The sequence below is a fragment of the Myxocyprinus asiaticus genome, chromosome 4 (assembly GCF_019703515.2).
Source record: "Myxocyprinus asiaticus isolate MX2 ecotype Aquarium Trade chromosome 4, UBuf_Myxa_2, whole genome shotgun sequence".
Lineage (NCBI taxonomy): Eukaryota > Metazoa > Chordata > Actinopteri > Cypriniformes > Catostomidae > Myxocyprinus > Myxocyprinus asiaticus.
Genome location: NC_059347.1, coordinates 26,497,823 through 26,511,752, shown reverse-complemented (window position 1 = coordinate 26,511,752; position 13,930 = coordinate 26,497,823).

Here is a 13,930-nt window from a genome sequence, read left to right as displayed (position 1 = left end):
ACCAACTTCTTGAGGTATCACCCTGGGATGCTTTTTAAACAGTTTTGAAGGAGTTCCCATCTATGTTGGGCACTTATTGGCTGCTTTTCTTTATTATTTGGTCCAAGTCATCAATTTCCTAAAAAAAAATTTTTTTAATTACATTTTAGTTTTATAATGAAATAAATGAATATGGTGGCACAATTATATTTTTGTCTACAAAATTAATTTCAAACATTTAAGCAAATGCCTTCATATCAAAAGATTTTTAAGATCATAAGAAACATTTCAGTCAAGCGTCTCAAAACTTTTGACCGGTAGTGTATATGAATTTTGAAATCCCCAGCCCCAGTCAAATTCAGAGGAAACAGATCTGTATAATCATAATCATGTTCTTCCCCTTACAATTGCACATTCTGTTATATTTAAACATATTTTATTTCAACATCTATCAAATTTCAAGTAAGTAATTATAAAGGCCTGCTTTTTATTTTATTTTAGACCTTTAATGGGACAGGACATTGCGGAAGTGACAGGAAATTATATAAAAAAAAAAAAACAAAGGAAAGGAAAGCATTATTTGCCAAATGTTGTGGCACGTGTCTGCATGTATAGCTGTTTTGTAGTCCACTAGTATCTCTAGTTTAATGTTAAATAAGTAAATTACTGGCCAGCAACCATTTTTCATAATTGTGAATTGTGTGGATATAGTTTTCTACATTATTACTTACGCTTACCACAAAATCCAGCTTTTTTTTTTTTTTCAAATCTAGCACAATTGTGCAGACTCGTCTTTTGTTTTCTATTCTTGAAGACATTAATATTGTAAGATTAATTTGTAATATTAGCTTTTAAGTAAAGACTTAAGATACTTTAACAAGCTTATCTCAACCTGGGAATATTAGGCTGCTGAGCAAAGAAAAAAGAAAAAAAATTACACTGATTAATTGCTTAATTCCAGCACTAGCAAAGATTTTAACCTACCCTCCTCAGACCCAGAAAATTGACAATTTTGGCTCATAGTTTTTAGTTTTTTTTAAATCACTGTTTGGTCACTTTTGCCAACACATTTTGAGTTTATTCTGTAAACTAAAAAGAAATCCTAGCTTTCTAATGAAATAGGCTAATTGTTATGTTTCTGCTCCACACCTTTACATTTTAAGACATTATTTGACAGAAGATTTATTTAAACATATAAAACAACTTGCTACAACTTGTATTAAGCTTACAGTGATTCCAGTGATTTGTCAAACCACAACATTATTTGAATTTCTTGATAACATTGAAATAGTTTAAAAGCTGTGATATTTTGTATTAAGAATATCAATGTTAAGTTTCTACATGAACGGCTCATTGCAACATTCGAATGAAAATATTACAAAACAAATCATACTCCAAAAAAATTGACCACTGAAAAGACAGAATATCCACTTTAACATAGGCGTAAAAAAACCAAAATGTCAAATATTAGTAGCCGGGTATCAGATAATATATATATATTTGAACAAAGAAAGAATTATAACATCAGTAAATTTAACACAAAACCAGATCGCAAACTAATATTTACAGTATGTATATGATCTATAGACTCTAAATTACCCTTTGTAATCATTCAGTTTGTTAACAGAACAATTATTATCATCTTTAAAATGTCCTAAATCAGCCTGATCTCATTAATATATGTAGCTATTTGTACGTTAATATTTGTAACATTTAAACATACATGTTTGTACTTTTGGATGGACACTAAAACGTACAATATAGACGTTCGAAAGCATCTAAAGCATAACATTTTTTACGTATTTACAGCATTAGAAACATAAATTGATACTAATCGATTATAAATATATTTGTACATTTTAACTGTTTTATAGATATTTTAGATCCATTAACCCTACTCCAACCTCTAAACAGAACGCTAGTTACATAGGTAACTGTGGTTCTGTGAATTCCGGATGACCGCCAGAGGCGGTGCTTAAGCACTAGTGGATTATCGCAGCGCCAGCTAGATAGGTCGAGAGAATATACCAACAAAGTCATGTAGTGACGTAGGCTGAGCCTCGAGGATAATAGCCACATTAGCTCAGCGTTCAGCCTCGGTACGTCTTTCTCGCACATTCCAAGTGACAAATAACTGTGGCGGTCATCCGGAATTCACAGAACCACAGTTACCTACGTAACTAGTGTTCTGTTTCATTCCTCCTGACCGCCAGAGGCAGTGCTTTAGCACTAGTGGATGACAACTACCAACATAGTCATAAGGAATTCCACCCACCTGAAAAACAGTCAAGGCTTTCCCTGAAGAACTGCTGAACTCACAGCATGAGGGGTAGCAACATTGACCTTGTAGAAGCGAGCAAAGGTACATGGAGAAGCCCAGGTAGCAGCTGCACAGATATCTGCCATGGAGACTCCTCTAAAGGCAGCCCAAGATGTAGACACAGCCCAAGTAGAATGATAAGAAATACTTTTTGGCTTTCTTGTATGTCAGAGTGATCACCTCCACAATCCAATGTGACAATCTCTGCTTAGATACAGTGGCACCCTTTCGGACACCACCATAGCAAACAAATAGCTAATCTGTTTGTCTAAGAGAAACAGTAGCATCCACATAACACCTCAAGGCTTGCACAGGAAGAGGTGATCCCTTGACTCATCTGATTGGGACGAACACTGAAATGCAGCCAGATTAATGGACTGATTCACAAACTACGGAAACAGAACTTTAGGAAGAAAAGATGGGTTTGGCTGAAGCACAATGCCAGAATCATCCGGCAACCAACGCATGCATAACTCACTGACAGACAATGCATGTAACTCACTGACTCGCTTGGACAGAAAGGCAGTTTTCAAAGATATCAACTTAAGGTCAGCCATCTGCAAAGGTTTGAATGGCGGCAAACAGAGAAAGTCAAGCACAATTGGTAAATCCCACACAAGAATATGGGGGTTGCAAGCTGGCCTTAAATGTCTCACACCCTTTAAAAAACTACAAACAAGATTATGGGAACCAAGAGAAGAACCATTAACTGGTACATGATATGCAGAAATGGCTGCAACGTATACCTTTAATGTGGAAACTGCCTTGCCTGCATCCAAAAGATGTTGCAAAAAACTCAAAACTCTTGAAACCTCACAGTGTGTAGGATCCAACCCACGATCCCTGCACCATGAATAGAAAAAAATTCCTACGTGCAGCTTAGAGCAGACATGTGTATGGAGCCCTAGCACTAGCAATAATATGAACAACAGCAGGTTCACAATCAGTTAGAAGAGGATTGGTCCCTGAGGCCAAACCCAAAACAGCAGACGGGCTGGATCCGGGTGCCAAACGCTGCCATCCATCTGCAATAGCAGATCCTTCCGGAGCGGAAGGTGCCACGGTCTGCCCACCAATAGTCTCAGAAATATGGGAAACCGACTTCCGGTGATGTCATAGGCATGGTAACAGCCTGAAAGTTCGGCTCCGTTGAATTTTTGCAATAAATCCCGACTGACACAGCAAATGTAGGTAAAAACGGAATTTACAGAATGAGCACAGCCACGAGACACAAGAATACTTCCAAAAGCGAAAATCTGAGAGAAACAGATGACAGAAAAAGGTCACCCAGCCCTGCTAGGCATGCTAAGGCTAGCCCAAGTCCCTCTGAAATTTCAGAAGTGATGGAAGAACTGAAACTGCTAAGAAAAGAAATCAAGAGGGGCATAAACAAACAAAAACATCATTGACGAAATTGGAGACCTCAGTTGAGAATTTGAAATCTCAAGTGACTGGTCTGGAGAGCAGGATCAGTGAGACAGGAGAACAGATTGGCGTTGCGGAGGAGATTGGTATGAGGCATGAGAGAGCACTCCAATACCTCCTTGAATGTGAAGTGGACCTCACAGAAAGGTGTGAAGACCTGCAAAATAGGCTTCGCCGTAATAATCTAAGAATATACCAAGTTCTGGAGGGATGTGAAGACGAAAACACAGCCAAATTCGTTAAGGATTTGCTAACCGCAGTTCTACAGCTACCGCATGATATTGATATAAAGATCGAAAGGGCACACAGGGCACTTACAGCCAAACCAAAAGACCCCTCAGCACCCCCCAGATCGATTATTAATTATTATTATTATTATTATTAGTAAATTATTATTAATTAAATTATTAATTATTATTATTAATTATTATTAATTATTAATTATAGTGAGATTTATGGACTATGTGGTTAAGGATGCCATTCTGCGACAAGCTTGGTCGCAGAAACAGGTCTTGTACAAAACGAAACTGATCTTTTTTGACAGTGTCTATTCTCCTGAGTTGCAAAAGAAAAGAGCGCAGATGCGAGAAATAATTAAACAGCTCAAGTTGAAGAATGTACGAGCCCAGTGTATTTATCCAGCACAGATAAAGATCTACTTGGAAGCAGGAGTAAAAACTTTTCCTACCCTGATAGATGCTCTGTCACCACTGCAGGACCTGGGAGTCAAAGTCCGTGTGGATGAGCGAGACTGGCAAGTGAGAGAACTGTCGAAGGCAAGATGGACAACGCAGGGCAAAGGGGGACATGGATGGAGTATGGCGTTGTTGTCTGATACGGATCTCCAAGTCTTTTTACAGAAGGATTAAACATCTGTAAAATGTATGCAGTATATGTAAGTTGGTTATTTCTGCCTCAGAATATGAGTAAACTCTGGTCAAATTACAGAAGTGAATGGCCTTTTGCTGAGAAGCGTACAGATTCAAGTAACTGATTTTTGGGTTAACGTCGGGTGAAAAATTAACAATCTACATTGACGGATGCTTAATGATACTTTATTGAGTGGAAATCATCCACTCCATCTGGAAGCGGCTGTGTTACAAAATGGAATGGCTGTGCTCATTCGGTGCACCCTTTCTACCCCAGGGAGTCAGCGTCACAACTCCCTGTCCCTTCTACATCGGGATCTGGCCAGTGTTTTATGTTGCTTGAAAAGAACAATATATGAGAGAATAACCTGGCCAAACGGCTATATGGAAGTCCATTTCATGTATATAGTTTCGGTTCTGGTTTTGGTTTTTGCTTTTGGTTTTGCTTTTGTTTACGTGGACTATTTACCCTTGACAGCTGGAGTTTTATGCCATTTCTTTCTCGTAATGTTTTTTTGTCATCTCATATTACTGAAACATTACCTTTACCAGCACAGACAATACTTAAAACAAACTCTATGGATAAGTTAACCTGTGTTAGTTATAATGTAAAAGGAATGAGCAGCCCAATTAAAAGAAAGAAAATATTTAATCAGCTTCAGATTTTGCAATTCTCTGTTTCATTGCTTCAAAAGACTCATCTGTCAGAGGAGGAACACCTAAAACGAGTAGTATAGTGCCTCGTTTAATCAGGGGAGGAAGAGAGGTGTTGCCATTATGTTTGCCAAATCAGTCTTCTTTAACATGGAACAAGTATATCAAGATAAAGAGGGGAGAGACATTATGGTAGTTGGAACAGTTGGGAGCACAAAAATTACTATTCTTAACCTGTATACGCCAAATGAAGACAATCCACAATTTTTCAAGAATGTTTTTTCTCTCCTGGTACATAAGGGTGAGGGGACATATCTAGTAGGTGGGGACTTTAACTGTGTTTTAAATAGCCAGGTTGATAGACTACCAGTGGACAGGGGACCACAGTTGAAAAAAGTAAATGTGCTTTTAGGGATAATGAGAGAACTAGGTTTAATCGACGTTTGGCGACATTTACACCCTAAAGAGAAAGATTTTACATTTATGTCACATGTACATGGTAGCTATTCGAGAATAGATTTTTTTCTGTATTTCTAAAGCTTACTTATATAGAGACACAGAATGCCATATAGAACCTATAACCATATCCGATCATGCCCCAGTTAGATTAAAATTTCAATTGGGACAAAGTAAACAATTTAAATACTGGAGAATAAATGTGTCAGTAATAAATGATCATAAGGTCAAAAAGGAAATAAGACAACAATTGATTGAATATTTCAATATTAATGATAATGGAATGGTCACCCCATCTATTTTGTGGGAGGGAGCCAATGCAGTAATAAGGGGGAAAATTATAGAAATAACATCCAGAAATAAAAAAATAAGATTAGTCAAACAAAATGAGATAGAGATTGAAATTAGAAAGCTAGAAATTGAACACAAGCAAACAGGAGAAGCAAAAACTCTAGAATGCTTAAAACAGACCAGAAAGAAATTTAATGACTTGCTCAAGTATAAAGCAGAGGAGGCACTCAGATTTGTAAGTAGACGATATTATGAGATGAGTAATAAAGCAAGTAGGCTCCTAACCTTCCAACTACGTAAGGCTCAATCTAGTAGAGTAGTTCCAAAAATCAGACACCCAGATACCACAATAATGCTATCACAACCGAATGATATAGTTAATGCATTTGCAGTTTATTATAAAAAATTATATGGAGGACAGGAACTAATAAACAAGGAGGAGAGAATAAGAAGTTTTTTGGGGTCAGTTAAATTAAATAGATTAACAGAAGAAGAAGCAAATTAAACGATTTCCTCTATTACAGAAGAATAAATAAGGGAGACCATTAAAAAAAATAAATTAAAAAAAATCACGGGGAGTCACGTGATGCCATCCGAGGAGCAGATGTGTGAACGGCGAGCTCTGCGCACTTTGCTAGTATTTTAATTATTTTCATGTTATAATCCGGTGAGATTCGATACACCCAGTTATATATTTGCTCTTTGAGGTAAACATGGCAAAGAAGTCAAAATCCTCAGACTCTGGAGACATTAAAAAACACTTACGTGCTCAAGCTGAAACCTCTGATGGCCCTGCGAGTTGGGGACTCGATTTGGAAAGCGCGACGGGAGAATAAATCCAGCGTTAACTGTCCAACATCTCGGTGATGCTGACGAAGGTTGTTGCTGACTTGGAGGATCTCGCTGTAATACATCGATTACGGCGATGGAAACAAAATTCTCTGAATTGGTCACTAGAGTGGCAGATGTTGAGAAACGGATCGATTATCTGGACTTGAGCAATCCGATGGCAAAGTTGTCGCAGGGGCTTTCGTAGGTGTACATGGACCTTTTGAGTTTAAAGGGATCGACGCCAGTTGGTGCTGTCATGCACGGGGTTGATGCACACATGTTTGTTCGGGGGAAAGTTTGGGGTTTGATTGTTGCACTAATGGGGAATGTGGTCTGTATAATCTTGTTTTTGATACACAATTAATTTTTTATTATATCAATATGTCAAATGTTAATATGAGTAGGTTATCTCTCTCCACGTGGAATGTGAATGGGTTGGGGCACCCCATAAAAAGAAGGAAGGTTATTTATTTTCTTAAGTGTAAGACGTGATATAGTGTTTCTTCAAAAAACGCATCTTTCCCCACAAGAAGCTGAAAAATTTGGGAAGATATGGGGTGGACATGTTTTCTTTAGTGCTGGCTCAAGTAAGAGTAGGGGAGTCATTATACTGATAAATAAGCATCTAAAATTCAAATGTCTCAAACAGATTAAATATAAATTAGGAAGAGTCATTATTGTTTTAGGAGAAATTCAGGGGCAAAGGTTGATTTTGGCTAATATTTATACACCTAACGCTGATGATCAGGGCTTTTTTATAGATCTTGAAGGGATGTTGCAAGCCGTTGGCACCCCTCATGATATAATATTGGGAGGAAACTTTAATCTTTTGATGGACTCAGTCCTTGATCATAGTGAAACAAAAGTGTGTAAGCCCCCTAGAGCAACAGTGACACTTCACAGGATGTGTAAAAATCTTGGTCTTGCAGATATCTGGTGACTTTTGAACCCATCTGCAGGGAATATAAATTTTTTTCATCAGTTCATAAGATTTATTCTAGAATAGATTTTATATATATATATATATATATATATATATATATATATATATATATATATATATATATATATATATCTAAGTCCCTCATTTAATCTGTTGTGGATTGCTCAATTGGAAACATCTTAGTCTCAGATCACACCCTGGTGAGTTTAGAGATGTTGCCACATACGGAGAAAAATAAATCATATTGTTGCCGCTTTAATGTATCCCTTTTGCAAAATCCTGATTTCCAACAAATGTTAAAGACTGAAATCAGTGTTTATATGGAGACCAACTGGTCCTCAGTATCCTCTGTGGGCGTGGCTTGGGAGGCATTTAAGGTGGTTCTTAGGGGTCAGATCATACAGTATGCCTTATTCACATCTTCCCGTATATACGGGTTCGGGAGTACATTTATTGGTTAAGTTACTTTATAGACACCCAGTAGCGGCAGTACAAACAAATGGACTAATTTCAGATTATTTTACTTTGAATAGGGGCACTCAGCATGGTTGCCCTCTTTCCCCATTATTGTTCTGTCTTGCCCTGGAATCATTAGCAGTCGCGATAAGAAAGGAGGATGATTTTCCAGGGGTGGTGGCGGGAGGTATGGCACATAAACTTTTCCTTTACGCAGATGATATTTTATTATTCGTCTCTGACCCTTCTAGATCTATGCCTTGCCTCCACAGAATTATTAATTCCTTTTCTAAGTTTTCAGGATATAGAGTCAGTTGGTCTAAATCCGAAGCTTTGGCTCTGACAGCGTACTGCCCAGTAAAGGCTTTCCAGCCAGGCGCTTTCCAGTGGCCCAAACAGGGCATTAAGTATTTGGGCATTTTATTCCCAGCAAAATTGTGTGATTTACTTAGTTAATTTTGACCCCTTAATAAAATGGTTTTCGAGCGATGTTTACAGGTGGGCTTCATTACATTTATCTATGATTGGGAAAGTTAATGTTATTAAAATGAATTGTATTCCAAAATTCAATTACTTGCTGCAGTCTCTCCCTGTAGATGTCCCCCTCTCTTATTTCAAGCAATTTGATAGCATAGTGAAGTCCTTCATTTGGAATGGTAAGCATCCCATTTCAACAAGTTACATAGGCCGATTGACAAAGGTGGGCTAGGCCTACCCAAGATTTAGATTTATTATTATGCATTCGGTCTTAGACATTTGGCTCATTGGTCGCTTCCACCTGAGAGAGCCCCTCCCTGGTTCTGTATAGAACAGGAAGTTCTTGCCCCTATTTCGCCATTGCAGAGCCTTTCTATCAAATTAATCAGAGAGGTTCAGTTACATCCCATTATCCCACATTTGCACTCGATATGGACAAAAGTGTCCAGGCTGTTTAATATGGACATTTTTTTAAATGTTGCCTCAAGCATATGGCTGAACCCCAAATTATGCATCAACAAGTCCCCTTTTTACTGGTCAGAGTGGATTGGGAGGGGGGTTACTACACTCGGTGACCTATATGAGAATGGAGTGTTGAGATCCTTTCAAAATTTGGTTCAACTTTTTGGGATTCCCAGATCTCAGTTCTTTAGGTATTTACAGCTGCACCACCTGTTCTGTACTGTTTTTGGGAGTGGTTTACACCCCCCTAAAGTAGCAGATACTCTGGGAGTGGTGATTACTGCTTTTGGAAAAGGTCATAAGGCATCAGTGTATTACTCCCTGCTAATTCAGAGTCTGGGGGACGGAACTTCAACTTCTCTTAAGAGATTATGGGAGAAAGATCTAAACTTGGCATTGGAGGAGGGAGTGTGGGATAGGATTAAAAATAATGTCAAATCTGCATCTAGAGATGCAAGGGTTCACCTTATGCAATTTAAGATTTTACATAGAGTCTATTGGACCCCCTCTAGATTGCATAGGTTTGGTCTTGAAGACACACCCACCTGCTGGCGATGTCAATCAGAAGATGGAGACATAACCCGTGTTTTTTGGGGATGTGTTAAGATTCAAGAGTTTTGGTTGAGGATTCAGAGTTTTATGTGCAAGGTTTTGGCCTCTCAAATTCTATTTTGCCCCAGACTCTGTATCTTAGGAGATGGAGCAGTCATTAATTTGGAGAATAAGCACGTGAAAAACTGGGTCCTAATTAGTATTATGATTGCCAGACAGATCATTTAAAGGAGTTGGAAGTCAACTGGAGCGCCCCCATTTCAGGAGTGGTGTTCAGAGATGGCCAGAGTGGTAGCTCTTGAGAAGGGGGTATCCAGAAGACTGGGGAGGCTAGACCTGTTTGTGAAGAAGTGGGACAGATATCTGTGTTTTTTGGAGGGCTCTTGGGGAGGGACAGTGGAGAGAGAGGTGTAGGGGATTTTTGTGATTAGTTTATTATTTATTTTATTTTTTAATTTTATTTATTTATTTTTTGTTGTTGTGTGTCTATAATTATGTGACCACTGGGGTGTTGTTGGGGGTCGGGTGGGGGATGGGGGGGGGTGGGTAGTAAAGGTTAAATATTGATTCTGTATATATATATGTTCTGCTGTTCATATTTAATAGATGAATCAATAAAAATGTTAATCACAAAAAAAAAAAAAAAAATAACAAAAACAAATCACATGGGGTTGACGGATTTCCCGGGGAATTTTACAAGGGATTTATAGATGAATTGACTCCTAATCTGTGCAAGATGTTTAATTATCTACTGGACAATCAAGATCCCCCGCACTCATGGTCAGATGCAATTATTACAATGATTCACAAAATGGGAAAGGACCCTACACAATGTGCGGGATATAGACAGATATGCTTACTCTGCCAGGATGTACAAATTTTAACCTCAATTTTAGCAAGCAGAATCCAAAAACATATGAGAATATTGGTCAAACCGGATCAGACTGGATTTATTAATGGACGGTATGGAACAAACAACATAAGGAAAGCTTTAAATTTACAACAAATTGCCAGCGAGAGTAAAACGCCATCTATGCCTCTCAGCTTAGATGCTGAGAAAGCATTTGATAGAGTGGACTGGGTGTTTTGGAACAGACTCTGAGCTGTTTGGGGTTTCATGATAATTTTGTCAAATGGGTAAAGGTTTTCTACAAAAATCCCAAATCAAGAGTTAGAGTCAATGGCCATTGCTCAGAATTTTTTAATTTGGGTAGGGGAACTCGACAAGGAGATGCTATGTCCCCAGTTTTATTTGCACTTAGCATCGAGCCATTTGCGGAAATAATCAGGAGCTACCCTAGAATACAGGGAATAACAGATGAAGGAGGGAAATATCATAAGATATCCCTATATGTGGATGATGTATTGTTATTTATTGAAAATCCCTTCTCATCTATCCTGGCCTTTTTAGAGTGCCTCAGGGATTATGGTTCAGTGTCTGGATATAAAGTAAATGCTGAGAAGTCTGAGGCAATGATGATTTCAGGAAACTGGCCCACCCAGTTGAACGATGAGGTATCTTTTCGATGGTCCAGTCAGGGTTTTAGATACTTAGGTGTCACTCTTACACCTATGCCATCCCGTTTGTACTTGGCTAATTACACGCCTCTTCGAAAATATAAAAGAAGACTTGGCAAGATGGGAAGTACTACCTCTCTCCATGTTTGGTAGGGTGGAAATGGTGAAAATGAATATATTACCTATTTCAGTCCCTTCCAGTGTGGGTTCCGGTCTCAGCATTTAATACATTTGAAAAATTTATTTCAAAATGTATCTGGCAGAACAAGAGACCAAGAATATGACTAAAAGTACTTATGTCAAATAAAGACAGTGGGGTTTGTGCCTCCCTAATTTTAAGTACTACTATTGGGCTGCTGAACTTAGGGCTATAGTTGCTTGGATTTTTAAGGATAATGATGTAGAATGGGTTAATATTGAACAAAATTCACTTCCTGGAATTTCTTTGACAGTATATGTAAATGTATGTATATATATATATATATATATATATATATGTAAAAATATATATGTGTGTGTGTGTGTGTGTGTGTGTATGTATTTGTGTATGTATGTATATATATATATATATATATATATTCACACTGTCTTGTATATTCTATATATACTTTATTTTCTATTCAATTCAATTCAATTTTTATTTAATTCTATTTGTATTTATTTTTTTATTATTATCTCTGTCTTGCTGCTGTATTATATTGTTGTGCACTGGAAGCTCTTGTCACCAAGACAAATTACTTGTATGTGTAAGCATACTTGGCAATAAAGCTGGTTCTGATTCTGATCTACTGTTGTGCTCTTCCAGTATTGTAGGTGTTGCATTGAAAAATGATCAACTGCCAGCCCAAGCACCTCAGGCTTTATGGGTGTGACTTTTAGTGGCAGTGGGGGGGCACAGGCATGGTCCCCCTGGCAACTGCAGATGATGAGGTTGAAAACCTCGAGCGTCGTCAGCAGCACGGGGCCTCTAAGGGCTCTGAGGCTGTGGAGTAGGATGCTGGCGGAAGCGTTGTTCTGGCGTTGTATAGCGATGGCAAGCTTGAGCTGTCAGCACCTTAAAGGCAGGATTGCGCAGCACCTGTGTCAGCTGGCATGTGGCCTCAGACAATTTCACTCTCTTTTCCAGCAGTTCTGGAGCATTAGGCCCAAAGAGGTGCCCAGGAACGATTGGGAGGTCCCGCAGAGTCTTCTTACAATCCTCACGCTGTTTTGCCTGAGCAAGCCACACTTGAAGGTGGGCTGCCGGAAGTGTGGCGGTAAGAGTACCTAGTTCACAGGTCACATGGCCCATAGTCAGAAGAGTTGTCTGCAGGAACTGAGAAAATGAGTGGTCAGCGTTTGCCGACTTCAATGTACTGGTGGTAGCGAGGAGTAATTGACAGATTGTATTCTCAGCGCGGGTTATATAGGCAGAATTTCAGCAGGGAGTCTGTGTGACCACATTGGGCATTAGGGCATCGCACTTTGCCCCGTAGGGCCTCGTTAGGTGACACCACCAGGACTGCGACAGGCTGCTCTTTTTCTAGAGCGCGGCCCACCCCGATGGAATCTGCTTCAGCCATAGATGCTAGCGTACGTGCGGTCTTTGACCGCCGCTTAGGCGCACTATACCCCGTGAGGCATTAGAGAATTCTGACACAAAATCTTTGCACGGTGGCATAACAAAGGAAGTTGCAGCTGAGAACTGTCTAAAAAAGACATTGGACTGGGCTGGTTGGGCAGGTGACTTGTCCAGCCCTAGCACCACTCAGGGCCAGCAAAGCCTTCTCTGCTGGCGTAACATGCCTGATAAATATTTTTTCATCCTTTCATTCTCATTGACCTTTTGCCTATGTATTTTCAATCGCTTTCCTCTCCTAATTTATCTACAAACGAATAGAAAAAAACAAAGAAATTCTCCAATCAGAATTTATTCCTCGATGCTTACAAGCAAAGTGTGACAACTGTTTCACAAATCACATGCCCGAAGTCATGCTCATTAGCCGAAGCAGCACATGAGTCTGAGCTCCACCCCGTCAAGCCTTCAGAATTTCTGCAGAATCCCTCAACACTGAATAGGCATCTAAAGTAAGATTGTCAGATTCACCAGCCAGTCAGATTGATTTGTTTGTTCTTGGTGGGTGTGGTCTTTAGGATATGTCCCAGTCCAGGCCTTCTAGCTGGCTTTGAATGACACAATCACACTTTAAGTGATGTACATAATTTGAAAGTGAAGAGCGCGAGATCTTGCTGACGAGTTGGCTGTCACTGCTGTTATTGCCGTTGAGAAAGAGATCCTTATGGATATAGAACCTGAAATGTTCTGCATGATTGTGCGGTTGATTAATTTAACAGGAAATGAGGTAAGTGCTTTTTGCATTGTTATAGCAACATCAGGAGTTTTATAAGTGTAAATTAGGCTGCTTGAGCATTCAGTGTCGGATCAAGTTTTGAAAAGTAACCGTGTACCCTGACGAAACAAAATTTATTGCAAGCAAAATGTAAATCGGAAATATTATTAGAGAGCTTTTTCTTGGTATTAGACCTCCTTGGTTCTGGCTTTCGTGCGTGGACGTGTTTTTAATGTCAATTGTTATTAGTTGGCAGCGACGTAATGTATGAGGGGCATGCGACGTCTTATTCATTGTGAAACTGTTTTCTTAATGGCATGAATCGCACTGAAGGCCTAGACTTAAAATGCACGGGCCATGGCTGGTA